A 17,374-nucleotide genomic window follows, 5' to 3' on the forward strand; every position below is an offset into this window, starting at 1 on the left:
TCTTCACTATTATTCTACAATGTAGAAAATAGTAAAAATAAAGAAACCCTTGAATGAGTAGGTTTGTCCAAACCTTTGACTGGTACTGTAGCTACAGGGGTATTTTATTCAAAATCAAATAGCTAAATGATCCATTGTATGACCATTTTAAAACAATTCCATATTTTAGCTTAGTACCCCTCCACCACCGGCTTAGACTTTGAGGTTAAAACGTGGAAATCTTGTTACCAATTACACCTTTGAATCACACGTTGTACTGTGTGATACGCGACCATTCAATGGTTATTTTGGACAATTTCAACTGAGACAGTGCACATGTTCAAATTGTCCAAATCTGTGGGTTTTGCGAGAAACTGTCCTTTCTCACAATCGAGTGGAATTACTAGGCTTCCATTTTCCGTCTTGGCTACATGGGTTCACAGGGGGTTTTGCAACAGAAACTAGAGTTTCTATTGCACAGATTCAGGTCCTGTTTTTTGACAGACCACAACCCAAAAAGGTGTGTTGCTTCCAACTACTGGATGCGGTGGTTCCAAGTAAATACACCCTAAATGTTGCATAATCCCTATCAAATGATTTGTGAAGCAGAGACCAAATGTGCCCAACAGGCTCAAATCGGTTTTACAGTATGTAGCAAAATTTGAAATTTAGTTTTTTAATTTGGATAAAAGTAGAGACTCATCGCTACAAAATAGTTTTTTTATACACTGCATTTTTGAGGAACAATGGGAAAGTAGTTCTGCTTTGAAAGTTGATAAACTTGTAAAATCACTTTTGAGAAAATGGCCTTTGAATGATTTGGTACCTAGTGGGGAGCGCCTCTTTGTCTACACCCATTCACCATTCTTCACACCCTCTTAAGCCAGCCCCACCCATCTCTTTAATGATTCACATGTGAGGTCATGTGCTAAACGTTAAGATTAAGACTAAATGTGGTAAAAGTAGTAGCCTACATGAAGGAAAAATTCCAGGTCAACAAAGTGTCCAGATAAAAATATTTTCAGAATATTAGACGTGAAAGAAATAGTATAACCCCCAGCCACATCTTGCCAAGAGGATGGGTCTCTACAGAAGGTGTAAACGGTACAGCCAAATGGTTACTTGCATAGTAGCAATATCAGAAAGTGTCAATATAAATAAAATATACAGTATGTACAAGAACAATATAAATAACCATATCAGTGATAAATGAGGTAGTTATATGCATGCAAATCAGGGTTAAAGTGGCTGAGCAGCAGGATAAAAATTGTAGCAGCAATGTATGGCGTGTGTGTTAGGAGAGAATCATTTGAATAGAGGCACTGCATATAGTGCTGTTGACTGGTCCGTCCGAACCACGCATGAACAAGGGAATCTATATTCTGAGAGCCTGTTTCTGTCGTGCCCTTGACTTTGGTGCAGGGCATGTGATGTCCATAGCCTCTTTGTCTGGAAAATTCCCTGATCTTCTCAAAAACATAAGTTTGTCTAGCTGTGTCCAGTCCAGGTGGTGCTTGTACAAGTAATCCATCTATGGGAGGAATGATGTCAGCGTTGCGCAACAGCTGAATCCTGATCCTGACTGAGTCCGAACGCTCATTGGCAACAACAACAACACCAGGCTCCAGAGCATCGAAGCTGTAAAACAGGAAATAATAAAACAATTGAGAAGACATTACAACCTTGCACAACATCAATTCACCTCCAAAGTTTGGATAAGAACAATAACCTCATACAATGCAATGAAAATGATATTCACCTGAAGTGCTGGTACTGCTTGAACTGTTGCAGTGGCCTGAAGTACGGCGGCAGGTGTTGTTGCCAGCCATAGCTTTCCACTAGCACTGTACCATCCTCCAGTCCAACCAGCTGTGGGAGGTTGACCCCTGTCACAGTGTTGTCCTTCACAACACTAGCAATCTCAGACAAAGTGTTCACTATGGTCTTTCTGAAGTGCTGCTTGATGAGGCCGAAGAACCAGTTGGTGTCAAACTTGGTGTGGTTCCAGAATGTGGTGGAGCTTATGCATGGTCCGCCAGGCACAATACCAGAGCACAAACTGGTATTGTAGGTACACATGTGCAGAGCAGCAGCACTGCATACAGAAAGATCATCTTGAAACTGGAAATTAAAATGATAACACACAGCCCGACTACACGTACCTCTGGAAAATACAGAAATAATGTGAGATCAATAAAAGTAGTGTTAATCATGTTGGAAGTAATTTAAATAATCAAAACGTGTTGTTTACGCTTTACATACCAAGTGTTGTCATGAATTCCTTGTAGAGATGCCACACTGCTGCTTTGTCACATGGGATGGCATCAGCTTTCCACCAAAGTGTTTGATTCCTGGGTGGCATCCTGGTAACACTATCCTCTGCAAAGTTGTTGATTAAATTCACCACTCGCTGCAAGCCCTCATGCTTCAGGTGTAACCTGTGCTTGCTTGGGCCAGCTCTCTTTTTGATGGGAGGCATTAGACCATTCTCCTTGTATGACTGGTGGAGGAGAGTCAGGAGTGTTCTACTGATGCGGAAAGACAAATTCCAGATTCAAATATTTTGGCATTACTTTACATAGCCGTAATCATTGTCAGACACACCTGGCCAACTTGATCATCTGGCAAAGCGGAGTCTTGTTTAGACATGCTAGCTAATCAATGAACTATAGTCCTAATCCATAGAGTACTAGCAATACACAGCGATTGTCGTAACTAGCTAAAGATAACCAAATAGTTTCAATGTTAGCTAGTAAGCTAACTAGCAATGCAATATGGCATTTTGAGAACATTACTACACACAGATCATAAACGTAATGTTGGCTAGTGAGCCAGCCATCTAACGTCAGCTAGCTATCTAACAGTATGCTTTGACTTGCAATGGAAACAACTTTCTGACAAAATTAGAAATGTATAATATCTGAAAATATAGCTTGACTCTTACCTGTATACATGGATGAATATTTCACGGCGGACTGCAACCCCTTTCATTAAATAAGACGTCCTGTGTTGTTTCCGTTGCTTGGTCCGTTGTTGTGTCAAGTCACTCTGGTTCACACTGACCGTGTGCAATGCCATAAGAATCATCTCAAGCTTTAGCCCCCATCCAAACTCTGACCATTTCACTCGCCCTAGCAGAGCTGGTTAGGCTGTTTTTAAGTTATCCAGAACGTTGTTGACTGTAACTGTGCTCCTTGGCAACATGCCGGGCCAGGTCTCATCTGTCTGTAGACTTTATCACAGGGTTACGTCCATCTCAAGGGCTTACCACTATCCTGGTGGTCGTCGATCGGTTCTCCAAGGCAACCCATTTTATCGCCTTACCCAAGTTGCCTTCTGCGAAGATGACAGCTGATCTCATGATTGTCCATGTCTTCGACTACAAGGGCTTCCCCATGACATTGTCTCAGATCATGGGCCCCAGTTTGTCGCACGGTATTGGAAGACCTTCTGTTCCCTGTTGGGGGCATCGGTGAGTCTCTCCTCGGGGTTCCACCCTCAGTCAAATGGACAAACTGAGCGGGCCTACCAGCCCAGCAACTGGAGCAAGTTCCTCATCTGGGCGGAGTATGCTCATAACACACTGCCAAACTCGCAGAAGCCCGCTCCTCGCTACATAGAACCATTCCAGATCCTGAGTCGCATCAACCCAATCACCTATCGTTTCCAGCTTCCCAGGTCCATGAGGGTCAGTCTGTCCATCCTTTCATGTCTCCCGTCTTAAGCTGGTAAGGACCAGTCAATTCTCTCCCCCCACACCTGCTCCTCCACCCCCACACCTGCTCCTCCGCCCCCTTGACATGGTCCGGCATCTGTTGGAGGGAGGGCTACGGTCCCGAGGAGCAGGCATGGGTGCTTGCCCGGGACATCCTGGACCTGGGTCTTGTTAGAGACTTCAAACAACTGGTCATCATGGCTCTGCGGCTGGGGCCGCTCCTAGAGGGCGGGGGGGTGCTGTCATGGTTCCTCCTGGCACCATAGGGCGGCTAAGACTTTTATTGGACTCAGCGTCTTATTATTTCATGATTTTGTCCGTGTTAAAAGAGGTGTGTTTTCTGTGGTCCTTTGTAGAAGCTTGAATTGTTTATCGTGTGCGTTTGTTTCTTGAGTGAGTTTGAGACATAGTGTTTGTTGTTTTTTCCAAGTGTACTGTGATCCTGTGGCTATCGTATCTCAGTAAAGTATTAATTTTATCCTTAACCACTGATTTCTTGTCTGGTCTCTTCTCTGCACCTGGGTCCACATTTCCCACGTCACATGAGGAGGTTCAGAGCAAGAGGTGCAGCACTGAGGGACAATGTGCCCCTTTCGCCTTTCAATAGAATTTCCTTTCTCAGGATAAACATTTTTGTTTTCCCAAATTTGGGCATTGCTCAATAATTCTGAACCAAGTAAAGTTATCAAGAATCAGATGAATTAGATAAAATACATACAGTTGATCACAAACCCAAGGAAAGCAAGAAGCCAGCAAATCCCTGTCCACTTAAAAACAATACTTTCAAAAGGTATTCACCATACAGTATGTGACCCATTTCAGGAAACTAGGCATATTGTCGCAGGTCACTACTTCACAGGATAGCCGTTTGAAGGTAAAACTTTTTTTTAAATCACACTGCATTTTTGGGGCAGAAATGCCTTCTCGAACATGTGAACTTTCATGTGCCTCAATAACAAACTTGTGTATGCCATCTGTAAATATGAATAACATGGTTAAATAACGAGCCTAATTGGTTAATAATCGATCAAATTGAAGACGGGTCTATCTGTGTTCAATACAGGAAGACAACAATCCAAGCTACTTTTCAAGTCTTGCGCAACTCTCAACAGTGTTACGCAGTTCCTAGATGGCCATACTTCTTCAATTGCACAAAGGAATAACCTCAACCAAATTCCAAAGACTGGTGACATCCAGTGGAAGCTGGTTCCTAAGAAATTTCGTTTCCCAATGAGAACACAATGAACAGACAGAGACCTCAAAAAAAAATAATTCTGAACGGTTAGTCCTCGGGGTTTTGCCTGCTACATAAGTTCTGTTATACTCACAGACATGATTCAAACAGTTTGAAAAACTTCAGAGTGTTTTCTATCCAAATCTACTAATAATATGCATATCTTATATGCTTGGCATGAGTAGCTGGAAGTTGAAATTGGGCACGCTATTTATCCAAAAGTAAAAATGCTGCCCCCTATACCTTAAGAAGTTAAGAGTTGCAGGCATTTCAGTCGCTGTAGTAGCTGACGTGTATAGTGTTGAGTCATCCACATACATAGTCACACTGGCCTTACTCAAAGCCAGTGGTCTGTCATTAGTAAAGATTGAAAAAAGAAAGGGGACTAAACAGCTACCCTGGGGGATTCCTGCTTCTACCTGGATTATGTTTAAGAGGCTTCCATTAAAGAACACCCTCTGTTCTGTTAGACAAGTAACTCTTCATCCACATTATAGCAGGGGGTGTAAAGCCATAACGCATACATTTTTCCAGGAGCAGAATATGATCGATAATGTCAAAAGCTACACTGAAGTCTAACAAGACAGCCCAAACAATCATTTTATCATTAATTTCTCTGAGGCATTCAGACATTTGTGTAAGTGCCATGCTTGTTGAGTGTCTTTCCCTATATGTGTGCTGAAAGTTGTGGCAAATAGGAGAGGCAATATCGTCTGCTATTATCCTCAGTAATTTTCCATCCAAGTTGTCAGACCCCAGTGGCTTGTCATTGTTGATAACACAACAATAATTATTTCACCTCTTCCACACACACTTTACAGTATTTCAAAAGTACAATTCTTGTCTTTCATAATTTGGTCAAGTAGACTTAGATGTGTAGTGTCAGCTTTTGTTGCTACATTTGCTTATCTTGCCAATGAAAAAGTAATTCAAGTAGTTGGCAATATCAGTGGGTTTTGTGATAAATGAGCAATCTGATTCAACGAATGATGGAGCTGAGTTGGCTTTTTCCCCCAATATTTCATTTAAGGTGCTCCAAAGCTTTTTACTATCATTTACCTTTGTTTCATAGTATAGATGGATGGATGGCGGCATTCGCGCAAAACTGAATGCGCGATCCACCGCATTTAACCATGGAAAGCGGCCTGAAAACATAGATGAATATAACTGTGGAGTTATTCCCTCCACAAGGCAGTCAAACAAGCGAAATGCCGATACAGGGACAAGGTGGAGTAGCAATTCAACGGCTCATACACGAGACATATGGGGTAGGTTCTACAGGAAATCACAGACTACAAAAATAAAAACAGCCAAGTCACGGACACCGGCGTCACACTTCCAGACAAACTAAACGCCTTCTTTGCCTGCTTTGAGGATAATACAGTGCAACCGTCGCGGCTCTCTAACAAGGACTGCGCCCCATCCCCATCTTCATCTCCGTGCCGATGTGAGTAAAACATCGGCACAACAACCTCTTGGATATAGGAGGCGCAATTTTACTTTTGGAAGAAAAACGTTCCCGTTTTAAACAAGATATTTTGTCACGAAAAGATGCTCGACTATGCATATAATAGACAGCTTTGGAAAGAAAACACTCTGACGTTTCCAAAACTGCAAAGATATTGTCTGTGAGTGCCACAGAACTGATGTTACAGGCAAAACCCAGATAAAAATCCAATCAGGAAGTGCCGCATTTTTTGAAACCGCCTCATGCCAATGACTCCTTATATGGCTGGGAATGAGCTACGAATGAGCTTACGTTTTCCAAGCATTCCCCAAGGTGTCTACAGAATTGTGACGTCTTTTTAGGCATTTACATTGGAGAATGGCTGTAAGGGACCATATATAGCGAGTGGTCACATGGTGTCTCCCGGAGAAAATCTTGCGTAAAATACTGAGGTAGCCATTTTTCCAATCGTTTCTTATGAGAAACCAATTGCCTCGACGGATATATTATCGAATACATATGTTAAAAACACCTTGAGGATGGATCCTAAACAACGTTTGCCGTGTTTCTGTCGATATTACGGAGCAAATTTTGAAAAAAGTTTGCCGTTATAGTTGAAGTATTTTTCGGTCGATTCCTCAGCCAAGCAGGATGAACAATCGGGAGCCTTTTCGCATACAAAAATATTATTTTTGGAAAAAAGGAACATTTGCTATCTAATTGGGAGTCTCCTGGGTGAAAGCATCTGAAGTTCTTCAAAGGTAAATTATTTAATTTGGTTGCTTTTCTTATTTTCGTGAAAATGTTGCCTGCTGCCAGCAGAGCCTAGCATAGCATTATGCCATGATAAACTTACACAAATGCTTGTCTAGCGTTGGCTGTAATGCATATTTTGAAAATCTGAGATGACAGTGTTGTTAACAAAAGGCTAAGCTTGTGTTTTAATATATTTACTTCATTTCATTTGCGATTTTCATGAAAAGGAAAAGTTGCGTTATGGTAATGCGCTTGAGGCTATGATTACGCTCCCGGATATGGGTTTGCTCGTCTCAAGAAGTTAAAAGTGTAAACACTCGCAAGGCTGCTGGCCCAGACAGCATCCCTAGCCATGTCCTCAGAGCATGCGCAGACCTGCTGGCTGGTGTGTTTATGGACATATTCAACCAATCCCTATTCCAGGCTTTATCCCCGCATGCTTCAAGATGGCTACCATTCTTCCTGTACCCAAGAAGGAAAGATAACTGAACTAAATGACTACCGCCACATAGCACTCACTTTTGTCATCATGAAGTACTTTGAGAGGCTAGTCAAGGATCATATCACCTCCACCTTACCATCCTAGACCCACTTCAGTTTACATACCACCCCAACAGGTTCACAGATGACACAATCGCCATCACACTGCACACTGCCCTGTCCCATCTGGACAAAAAGAATACCTATGTAATGTTCATTGACTACAGCTCAGCATTCAACACCATAGTACCCTCCAAGCTCATCATCAAGCTGGAGGCCCAGGGTCTCAACCCTGCCCTGTCCAATTGGGTCCTGGACTTTGACAGACCGCCCCCAGGTGGTGAAGGTAGGAAACAACATCTCCACTTCACAGACTCTCAACACAGGGGCCCCAGCCCTCTCCTGTACTCCCTGTTCACCCACGACTGCATGTACACGCATCAAGTTTGCAGACAACACAATAGTAGTGGGCTTGATCACCAACATCGACGAGACAGCCTACAGGGAGGAGGTGAGGGCACTCGGAGTGTGGTGTCAGGAAAGCAACCTCTCACTCAACATCAACTAAAAGGAGATGATCGTGGACTTCAGGAAACAGCAGAGGGAACACCCCCCTATCCACATCAAAGAGACAGCAGTGGAGAATGTGGAAAGTTAAGTTCCTAGGCGTACACGTCACAGACAAACTGAAAGAGTCCACCCACACAGACAAGCATGGTGAAGAAGGCGCAAGAACGCCTCATCAACCTCAGGAGGCAGAAGAAATTTGGCTTGAAATCCAAAACCCTGACAAAATCTTACAGATGCACAATCGAGAGCATCCTGTCGGGCTGTATCACAGCCTGGTACGGCAACTGCACCGTCCTCATCCCGCAAAGCTATTAGAGGGTGGTTCGGTCTGCAAAACACATCACCGGGGTCAAACTACTTGCCCCCCATGACACCTTCAGCACCTGACATCACAGGAAGGCCAAAAAGTTAATCAAGGACATCAACGACCCGAGGCACTACCTGTTCACACTGCTATCATCCAGAAGGCGAGGTCAGTACAGGTGCATCAAAGCTGGGACTGAGAGATTGAAAAACAGCTTCTATCTCATGGCCATCAGACTGCTAAACTGCAATCGCTAACACAGAGAGGCTGCTGCCTATAGGCTTGAGACCCAATCCCTGGACACATTAATAAATTGATCACTAGTCACTTTAAACAATGCTACTTTAATCATGTTTACATATCTGACATTACTCATATCTCATATGTATATACTGTATTTTATACCATCTATTGCTGCCACATCTGCTCCTGCAACGCCCTCTACTGCTCATGCTGTGTCACCTTGACCTGCCGCCACTCCCCCAGTACACCCTCCCTCGCTCTCTCTGTGTGTGATTGTGTGGGTGGAAACAGTGTGCTGGAGTCAGAGCAGATCCCCACCAGCTGCAACATGTTCCATAATCAAGACCTCTGCAAATACTCAGTCCTGCCACTTCCACACTGCCAGATTGTAATCTATGCTCAGTCAGTCTACATTCCTAGCCGGTTGTTACTATTCAGACCCTGTTATCCGTTTGTTCCTGTTTCCCCTTGCCTGACGCTGTTTTCCTCTTTGCTACAGTTCTGCCCGCTCTGACTCTGGTCCCTGTCTCCAGTCCCACATCACGTCATCCTGCTACTCTGTCCTGGATTCCCCACTCTGCTTCTCCCTTGGATTCCCCTCCGGACCTGCTTACTCTGTCTCAACCCCACTCGATCCAACCTCAGCACCTGGTTTCCAGCAACCCACCGAGCTTCCACTGATCTGCACTCCATCTCCCCCTGCGTTTCAATAAATACCTTGATTACTTGATCCCAGTCTCCTCGCCTGAGTCTGCTCTTGAATTCCCCTGTTCCACTCCGCGTAACAATTGCACATTTGCCTATGCCGCTTGACCATCGCTCATCCATATAAGTCTATGTACATATTCTCATTCATCTGTTTAGATTTGTGTGTATTAGGTAGTTGTTGTGGAATTATTAGATTACTTGTTAGATATTACGGCACTATCGGAACTAGAAGCACAAGCATTTCGCTTCACTCGCATTAACATCTGCAAACCATGTGTATGTGACCAATAACATTTGATTTGATTTAGTTTATTTTAATTTGATTTAATCACATGATTTCTTAATTTGCAGTACGTTTGCCAATCCGTTGGGCTGCCAGACTAATGAGCCATTCCTTTTGCCTCATCCCTCTCAACCATTCCATTTTTAAATTCCTCATCAATCAAAGGAAATTTAGCAGTTTTTACACTTATTTTCTCAACCTGTTTTAGAGACTGGTTTTTGTTGAGAATTTCGGGTTACTGATGTGCCCAAAGTAAACTGCCTGTTACTCAGGCCCAGAAGCTAGAATATGCATATACTTGGTAGCATTGGATAGAAAACACTCTGTCTCTAAAACTGTTACAATAATGTCTGTGAGTATAAGAGAACTGATATGGCTGGCAAAAAACAGAGGAAAATCCATCCGGAAATGTTTTGTTTTAGGTCACAGGGCATTTCAGTGCAAGCCTATGGGAAATACAAATAGATAGGACCCAGATTGCAGGTCCTATGGCTTCCACTAGATGTCAACAATCTTTAGAAAGGGTTTCTGGCTTGCGTTTTGAAAAATGAGCAAGTAGTTGGAAAAACTACAAGGTGTCTCTCATTAGAAAAGTAGTCTTGTTGGCGCGTGAATGAGGTGTGCGCTCTTTGTTATTTATCTTCCTTATTGAACATACTATTCTCCATCTTAAATATTAAAATTTATTTAGATATTAGTGTACCTGAGGATTAATTAGAAACATTGTTTGACTTGTTTGGGCGAACTGTACTTTTTGGATTCTTTTGCATGCATGTTGAACGAGTGGACTACTGAGATCATTGGCGCCAACTAAACAGAATGTTTGAATATAAAGAAGGACATTATTCAACAAAACGACCATTCATTGTGTAGCTGGACCCTTGGGATTGCAATCAGAGGAAGATCTTCAAAGGTAAGTGATTTATTTAATCGCTATTTGTGATTTTGTAACGCCTGTGCTGGTTGAAAAAGTATTTGATGTGGGGCGCTGTCCTCAGATAATCACATGGTATGCTTTCGCTGTAAAGCCTTTTTGAAATCTGACAACCCGGTTGGATTAACAAGAAGTTACGTTTTTAAATGATGTATGACACTTGTATTTTCATGAATTTTTAATATTACAATTTTTGTATTTTGAATTTCGTGCTCTGCAATTTCACCAGATGTTGTCGTAGGTGTTTAATAAATGTGTAAAGTGCAGCTTCTGGTTGCTCCTCATTACATACCATAGACCAGCAAATATGATTTACATCAACATATGAATCACTACAAAACTTATTGTATGACCTCTTATACACTATATTAGGCCCAGCCTTTGGAACTTTGGTTTTCCCAGATATGGCTACCATATTGTGATCACTACATCCTATGGATTTGGATACTGCTTTAAAGCACATTTCTGCAGCATTAGTAAAGATGTGATCAATACATGTCGATGATTTAGTTCCTGTGCTGTTTGTAACTACCCTGGTAGTTTGACTTACAACCTGAACCAGGTTGCAGGCAGTGGTTACAGTTTGCATTTTTCTTGAGTGGGCAGCTTGATGAGAGCCTGTCAATATTTAAAATCACCCAGAAAATATACTTCTCTGTTGATATCACATAGATTATCAAGAATTTCACACATATTATCCAGATACTGACTGTTAGCACCTGGTGGTCTATAGCAGCTTCCCACAAGAATGGGCTTTAGGTGAGCCAGATGAACCAGTAGCCATATTACTTCAACAGTATTTAACATGATATCTTCTCTAGGCTTTACAGGAATGTGGTTCTTTATACAGACCGCAACACCACCCCCGTTGGCATTTCGGTATTTTCTGTAAATGTTATAACCATGCATTGCTACCACTGTATCAAAGGTATTATCTAAGTGAGTTTCAGAGATAGTCAGAATATAAATGTCATCTGTTACAAGAAAATGATTGACTTCATGGACCTTGTTTCTCAGGTTGCATATGTTAATATGAGCAGTTTTTAGATATTTTCTGGGTTGCTTGATTAAAAACAATGCTTTACTGGGACGCTTATCAGAAGTAGACTTGATAGTGCAGGGTGAGCTGCACAAAGTGGTCTTCCTACTAGGGCACACCGCCTCAGTGCTAACAGTGTAACTCTGGGACCCTTGGAATTGCAAACAGAGGAAGATCTTCAAAGGTAATACTCCTTGGAGGGCTACCACTTTTCGGATCTAGGTAAACTCTGCTTGGTCCATGTGGAGGCAGAAGCTTGCTGTAATGTGGTAAGGTTGGACCCAGGTGCAGAAAAGAGACCAGACAAGGAATTAGTGGTTAACGTTTTTGGAATAGGCGACAGCATTTTCACTTTTGGATGAATAGCATGCCCAGAGTGAACTGCCTCCTACTCTGTCCCAGATACTAATATATGCATGTTATTATTAGTATTGGATTGAAAACACTCTGAAGTTTCTAAAACTGTTTGAATGATGTCTGTGAGTATAACAGAACTCATATGGCAGGCGAAAACCTGAGAAAAATCCAACCAGGAGGTGGGACATCTGAGGTTTGTAGTTTTTCAAAGCTTGGCCTACTGAATACACATTGAGATATGGATGAGGTTGCACTTCCTAGCGCTTCCACTAGATGTCAACCGTCTTTTGAAACTTGAATGAAGAATCTACTACAAAGGAGGGGCTCATGAGACCTCTTTGAGTCAGTGGTTTGGCAGAGAGCCTTGGTCTCTTGACGCACGCTCTCGACAGGGTTACCTCGCGTCCCAGTGCTTTTTCTGAAGACAAAGGAATTCTCCGGTTGGAACATTATTGAGGTTTTTTGTTAAAAACATCCTCACGATTGATTCCATACATTGTTTGACATGTTTCTAAAGGATCTTTTCGATTTTTTGTCTGGATGAAGTGCCTGCGCCTCATGAAGATGGATTACTGGGCTGAACACGCTAACAACAAGTGGCTATTTGGACATAAATGATGGAACTTTATGGAACAAATCAGTCATTAATTGTCGAACTGGGATTCATCGGAGTGCCTTCTGATGAAGATCATCAAAGGTAAGTGAATATTTGTGGAGTTGTTTCTAACTTTGTTGATTCCAAAATAGCGGATATTCCTCTGGCTGTTTTGGGCTTCAAAAAGTTCCTGGGAGTGCCTTCTGATGAAGATCATCAAAGATAAGTGAATATTTATGGTGATGTTTCTAACTTTGTTGATTCCAAAATGGCAGATATTCCTTTGGCTGTTTTGGGCTTCAAAAAGTTCCTGGGAGTGCCTTCTGATGAAGATCATCAAAGATAAGTGAATATTTATGGTGATGTTTCTAACTTTGTTGATTCCAAAATGGCAGATATTCCTCTGGCTGTTTTGGGCGTCAAAAAGTTCCTGGGAGTGCCTTCTGATGAAGATCATCAAAGATAAGTGAATATTTATGGTGTTGTTTCTAACTTTTTTGATTCCAAAATGGCGGATATTCCTCTGGCTGTTTTAGGCATCAAAACGTTTTTTTGAAATCTGACACAGCGGTTGCATTAACCTGTTGGTACTAGGGGGTAGTATTTTCATTTTTGGAAAAATAACTTTCCCAAATTAAATGGGATATTTTGTCAGGACAAGATGCTAGAATATGCATATAATTGACAGCTTCGGATAGAAAACACTCTAAAGTTTTCAAAACTGTAAAAATATTGTCTGTGAGTATAACAGAACTGATGTTACAAGTGAAAGCCTGGGAAAAATCCAATCCGGAAGTGACTCATCTTTTGAAAGCCCTGCGTTCCGATGCGTCCGTATTGAGCTGTGAATGCCCTATCAACCAGATTACGCTTTCTACGTATTCCCCAAGGTGCCTACAGCATTGTGACGTAGTTTTACGCATTTATGTTGAAGAATACCTGTAGGCGGCTTCATTGCGCAAGTGGTCACCTGATGCTGATATTATGGAGCTAATTTGGAATATTTTTCGGCGTTGTCGTGACCACAATTTTTGGTCGATTTCTCAGCCAAACGTGAAGAACAAACGGAGCTATTTCACCTACAAAAATAATCTTTTGGGAAAAAATGAACTTTGGCTATCTACCTGGGAGTCTCGTGAGTGAAAACATCCGAAGTTCATCAAAGGTAAACTATTTAATTTGATTGCTTTTCTGATTTTCGTGACAAGGTTGCCTGCTGCTAGCAAGGCATAATGCTATGCTAGGCTATCGATAAACTTAAACAAATGCTTGTCTAGATTTGGCTGTAAAGCATATTTTGAAAATCTGAGATGACAGGGTGATTAACAAAAGGCTAAGCTGTGTTCCAATATATTTCACTTGTGATTTTCATGAATAGGAATATTTTCTAGGAAGATTTATGTCCGTTGCGTTATGCTAATTAGTGTCAGATGATGACAACGGTCCTGTTTGCGGGATGTCACTAGAGGTTAAGGAGAAGTCTATCTTTAATTCTGTGAATAGCACTAGTATCTTTTATCAATGTTTATTATGAATATTTCTGCAAAATCATCGGATGTTTTGAAATCAAATCATTACTGCACGTAACGCGCCATTGTAAACTGTTATTTTCGGATATAAATATGCACATTATCGAACAAAACATACATGTATTGTGAAATATGATGTCCTTTGAGTGTCATCTGATGAAGATCATCAAACGTTAGTGATTAATCCTATCTATATTTCTGCTTTTTGTGACTCCTTTGGCTGGAAAAATGGCTGGGTGTTTATTCGACTTGGCTGTGATCTAACATAATCATATGTTGTGCTTTAGCTGTTTTGAAATTGCACACGATGGGTAGATTAACAAGATGTTTATCTTTAATTTGCTGTATTGGACTTGTTAATGTGTGAAAGTTACATTGCCTTTTCAGCGGAATGTTATCGAAAGGTTAAGGATAATACTTTACTGAGATATGGTGGCCGGAGAATCACAGAACACTTGAAAAACAACAAACACTAAGTCTCAAACTCACTCAGGAAACAAACGCTCACACAGTAAACAATTTCAGCTTCTGCAAAGGACCACAGAAAACACACCTCTTTTAACAGGGTTAAGACAAATCTGAGTCCAATAAATGTCTCTTGGGCGGTCTCTGCCGCCCTCTGGTACCAGGAGGAATCATGACACCTCAAGCCCCAAAGGGAGGTGATAACTAGTGATAACTAGACTATCAGTGCTCAGATGAGGGAAGGGGATACAGTGGCTGCATGGAGAGAGAAGATTTAGCAGCTGCACAACATACTGAGGAGAACATGGCTCCCCCAGTAAAATCCATCTGCTCCATGTGTGGGATCGAGCCAGAAAGAATATGCACTGACTGTGGGGCTTAGAAAATATTTTGCTCTGACTGTGTGGTAGCCACCCATAAATACAAGAACATTGTCCACTACCTGGAGATCTGGCAGGTAATTATATTTTACAATGTTAGATCATGTGCCCAATTGACATGAAAAATTCTTAGGGCTGAAATCCCGTTAACGGGATCGATATGACAACAGCCAGTGAAAGTACAGGGTGCCAAATTCAAAACAACAGAAACCTCATACTTTAAATTCCTCAAACATACAAGCATCTTATTCCATTTTAAAGGTAATCTTGTTGTTAATCCCACCACAGTGTCCGATTTCAAATAGGCTTTACATCGAAAGCACCACAAACGATTATGTTAGGTCAGAGCCAAGCCACCGAAAAACATAGCCATTTTTCCATCCAAAGAGAGGAGTCACAAAAAGCACAAATAGAGATAAAATGAATCACTACCCTTTGATGATCTTCATCAGACGACACTCATAGGACTTCATGTTACACAATACATGTATGTATAACAGAACTGATATTGCAGGCGAAAACCTGAGGAAAATCCAATCAGGAAGTGCCTCTTATTTTGAAACCTCTCTGTTCCTATGCATGCCTATCCTCCATTTAAAGGGATATCAACCAAATCTCTTTTTCTATGGCTTCCCTAAGGTGTCAACAGTCTTTAGACAGGCTTTTATTTAGTTTCAGGCTTTTATTTTTAAAAATGAGTGTGAAAGATCACATTGCGTAAGTGTCACTGAAGGCTGCCAACTCGCCTCCTTCGGAGTTCAGGTACCTGGGCAGGGCTTACGCAAACTCCACACCCAGAGCTGTCTATATTGTGGATCTACGGGACATTTGGTAGCTACCTGCCCATTAAAAAAACAGGCTCATCAAGAAGGGGCGAGTATTCTGGTGGGCTTTATGGAGAACCTTTCCTCTCCCCTTACTCACACACCTTTCCATGCCATCCTGTTGTAGGGGAACCAGTCGAAATATCTCCGGGTACTCATCGACTCTGGGGCTGATGAGAGTTTTTTGGACCCTACCATGGCGTCCGAGGTGGGCATCCCCAGTCAGCCCATCTCCATTCCCATGGAAGTTAGAGTGCTGGATGTGCGCTCTATAGGCCGGGTCACTCACAATACCACTCCCATCAACCTACGAGTGTCAGGGAACCACAGTGAGGATATCCAATTTATGTTTACTAAGTCTCCTCAGGTTCCTGCAGTATTGGGATTCTCTTGGATCCAGTGACACAATCCCATCATAAACTGGACTGCTGGTGCCATTATGGGCTGGAGCCGGTTCTGCCACGCCCATTGTCTGAAATGAGTGCAGCCTGCCCCGGAATGTCTTCCTGGGCCATTCCTGCAGAGTACCAGGACCTCCAGGAGGTGTTCACTTCGCTTCTGCCTCACCGACCCTATTACTGCGGGATTGACCTTCTCCCAGGCACCACTCCGCCGAATGTACTCTCTGTCGTGTCCAGACACCAAGGCCATGGAGACCTACATTGAAGACTCCCTAGCTGCAGAGTTCATCCCTCCTTCTGCCTCCCCCGCCGGCGCAGGGTTCCTTTTGTGGAGAAGAAGGACAAAACATTGTGCCTGTGCATCGACTACCGGGGCCTTAGCAACATCACTGTGAAGAACTGCTACCCGCTACCACTCATCTCCTCAGACTTCGAGCCGCTCCACCTGGTGCGGATACGGGAATAGGACGAGCAGACGCTGAGCTTCCCAGGAGTCACGTGTATCCCCTGTTGCAACCGGAGATGGTGGCTATGGATACATATGTCTCTGCGTCAGGGGTACATTTGGCCCTCCACTTCACCCGCCTCCTCGAGATTCTTTTTTGTGAAGAAGGATGGAGGTTTACGCCTGTGCACTGACTATAGAGGTCTCAATCAAATCACGGTGAGGTACAGTTACCCGCTACCTCTTATCGCCACCACGATTGAGTCAATACATGGGGCGCGTTTCTTCATGAAACTGGATCTCAGGAGTGCGTATAATCTGGTGCGTATCTGGGAGGGAGACTAGTGGAAGACAGCGTTCAGTACCACCACAGGGCATTATGAGTACCTCGTCATGCCGTAAGGGTTGATGAATGCTCCATCAGTTTTCCAATTCTTTGTAGATGAGATTTTCAGGGACCTGCACGGGCAGGGTGTAGTGGTGTATATAGATGACATTCTGATTTACTCTGCAACACACGCCGAGCATGTGTCCTTGGTGCTCAAGGTACTTGGACAACTGTTGGAGCATGACCTGCACATCAAGGCTGAGAAATGCCTGTTCTTTCAGCAGGCCGTCTCCTTCCTAGGGTATCACATTTCCACATCAGTGGTGGAGATGGAGAGTGACCGCATTGCAGCCGTGTG

The sequence above is a fragment of the Oncorhynchus tshawytscha genome, linkage group LG10, assembly GCF_018296145.1.
Source record: "Oncorhynchus tshawytscha isolate Ot180627B linkage group LG10, Otsh_v2.0, whole genome shotgun sequence".
Classification (NCBI taxonomy): Eukaryota; Metazoa; Chordata; class Actinopteri; order Salmoniformes; family Salmonidae; genus Oncorhynchus; species Oncorhynchus tshawytscha.